The following is a 3,273-nucleotide window of genomic DNA, read 5'->3' as shown; positions in this document are numbered from 1 at the left end:
GATTTGAGGACGAAGGCGTCTAGCCTTATGGTTCAAGCGAGGTCGAACTCGTTGGATTTGATGGCGAAGGCGCATAGCCTGAGTCTTGGTTCAACCGTAGTTGAACTTACTGGCGAAGGCGCATAGCCTTGATTTAATGGCGAAGGCGCATAGCCTGAGTCCCAGTTCAACTGTTGTTGAACTTTGTCAATTTTGATGGCGAAGGCGCATAGCCTGAGTCCCAGTTCAACTGTTGTTGAACTTTGTCAATTTTGATGGCGAAGGCGCATAGCCTGAGTCCCAGTTCAACTGTTGTTGAACTTTGTCAATTTTGATGGCGAAGGCGCATAGCCTGAGTCCCAGTTCAACTGTTGTTGAACTTTGTCGATCTTGATGGCGAAGGCGCATAGCCTGAGTCTTGGTTCAACCGTAGTTGAACTTCTTGGCGAAGGCGCATAGCCTTGATTTAATGGTGAAGGCGCATAGCCTGAGTCCCACGTTGTGGGTATTGTGTGCTGAAGCTCGGTTTTGATTCGAGATCTTGAGCATGGGTATTGAGTGCTAAAGCTCGGTTTTTATTCGAGACCTTGAGCAGCTTATACGTTATCTTCCCAATCGGGGTATGTAGGCTGTCTTGAAGCGACTCTCGGCTCGAGATATCTCCATGCTGGTTTCCGGCCGGAACCCGTATCAGGGATGTGGGAGATGCTTTACAGAGATCCTCCCTTTGTGGGGGGGGGGGGGTTTCTTCTTTTTGTTTGCACTATCTGAGATTGGAGAGAGAGAGAGGACTTGGATCTTGATTTGAGGTCTTCGAGTTCCCCTTCGAGTTCGGCGTTTCTTTCCTTTTGGTCCAGGGAAGAACTACGTGATTTTGCTAGAAAATCCCCACAGACGGCGCCAAATAGTTTGCTCAAAAGTCACATACCTTATGAGTATAAAACAACATAATTAAATCAAGGAAAAATCATAGCAAACCGTAATAATCCATTAGACCAAATGAAGGATGCGAAAATAAGTACTCAAATTTAGGAAGAGAAACATAAAAGCTTTTATTGATAATATGCTTTGGTCTGCCTCTCCATGAAGAGGTTCAGAGCCTTGCAATGGTATCCCACATATGTGCATCGTTGTCCCTTTCTCTCTCTCTCTCTCTCTCTCTCTCTCTGCTCAACAGTTAAGAAGAAGCCCCCCTTAATATGGTTCCCTCTCTTGGTATTTATAGCTGTGAGCTTCGTGAGCTGGCAATAAGTGGCCGTGACCACGTTGGGGTTTTGCCTTCATGATGACGGATGGGCCGTGGCCTTGGTGATCGAATCAGATAAAGGTTGAATACCGTTAATTCTGAATGGTCGTATCACTAATTAATCATGTATTTGCTTAAGACGGGATTAGCTTCGTTAATTATCGTGGGGTCGGATTCTGATCCGTACACCCTTCACTGTCTACACTGGCATAGTCACCACTAGCCTGTAAGTTCATCTCATCTTCATAGTCCAGGCCCTCAGAGCTATTCTCCTCTTTCCCCGGTGAATCTGACTGTTCCCCAGGATTGAATTCAAATCATCATCAATATTCTGACCTTCTTCAAGACTGGTGCCACTAATAAGCTTTAGATAGTTATTATGAATATTCGTCGTCGCTCGCTCGCTCGGCTCGGCTCGGCTTCGGCTTCGGCTTCGGATTTGGTCAATCGATCGATTGTTTAATTTTTGGACCAAATTTATTTGTTAATAGTAAATATTAACAGAAATATTATTAAATATTTGGTTTAATAACAAAATATTAATATTAAAATAAATATAAATATTAAATCCAATTCAGTTATCCAATTTTCTCGTTTCTGTTTTTGTAACAGAAAATTAACTACCCTTCAATTTTCCCTCTTTATTGTTGAGTAAATAGCCATTTATGTTATGGCATTTATGCTATGGCCATTTTGCATAAACAGCCATTCTGAAGAGTTGCACCTCTTCAGATTTCAGCCCAACTTTGGCTATAAATACAAGTCTATTCTGCTCAGAATTTCCATACGATTTTCTGAGTTTCTCCTCCCTCTTCTGCATACTTTTAACATCAAACAAAGCAACAATAAGTGTGATTTGCTATCGAACTTTGTGTTCGCTGAAACACTGGGGTTTGAAGTACCACTACACCAGTGTGTAATTCGTTCTATCCTGGGAGGAGATAATCCACAACCTTGGGTACTAGGAGGGGATTAAATTCCTTAAGGAAACACTGTGAATTTAGTGGGCTCGGATTAAAATTTTGTTTCTATTTTTCATTTCTGTTTATGTTAATTTATATTTTCCAGAATTATTTTACAAATACAATTTACTAACAAGCTTAAGAATTTAATATATTTTCTGTATTTGTGTTATATTCACTGTTTCTGGAAAGTAAAACCTTTGTGGTTTTGTACTCTATTGGAGATTAAAATTTACGTGATTTTAACGTTTGTGTCATTCTTTTACAGAAAATGATGAATGACAACGGAAACCAAGCTGTTCCGATGGTAACTACCTATGCCTTGATAATAGGTAAATTAGACTATAATTAGGCCCTAAAGAACCACATTTTTGTATAGCTTTTACGGTAAAAAGTGATGACAAAATGCTCTGATTAGTGCTTTTCAGGCTTTGCAGGCTATATCCAATAAAAGAAGTATGTGGAGTACTTTTGGGATCAAATACGGAGAAAAGGAGGCCAATCATACAATATCCACAAAGTGAACCAAGCGAAGGGACAAAGCCAGAACTGAAGCTGGTCTGCCACTGTCCGGGCGTAACCGCGGTAGGACCGCGGCAGAACATTGCTGCAGATTCTGAAGGCCACTCTGGCCGTGGTCCTGGCGTAACCGCGGTACGACCACGGCAGAATGCGTAAACTTCAGGGACTAAAGTGCAAAATACGGGATTTTAAGCCCTAAACCCTATATTAAACGAATGAAGCCAGCCAAGAAAGAGGTAAGGATATTTTTGAAGTGAGAAACATCAGAAGGAAGGGCAAGAGGCAAGGAGGATCATTGGGCATCATTTTTTAATCTTCTTCTTTGTTCTTTCACCTTTGAATATGAATTCTTTTGTTGTTTTCGTTATTGTCATGAGTAGCTAAATACTTTAATCTAAGGTTCTGGTGAAACCCGTTGGGGATGACTTGGTTGTTATATTAATATAGTTTTGAATTGGTTGTTAATCTCTATTTGTTCATCTACATTTTGATTGTGGTTAATTGAAAGGTCCCTCAATTATCCGTCCCTATTTAGTGTGTATCTGCTTGTAGAGAGAGTGCATA

This window comes from Nicotiana attenuata, unplaced genomic scaffold, assembly GCF_001879085.1.
Source record: "Nicotiana attenuata strain UT unplaced genomic scaffold, NIATTr2, whole genome shotgun sequence".
NCBI classification, from domain to species: domain Eukaryota; kingdom Viridiplantae; phylum Streptophyta; class Magnoliopsida; order Solanales; family Solanaceae; genus Nicotiana; species Nicotiana attenuata.
This window is presented reverse-complemented; position numbering follows the sequence as displayed.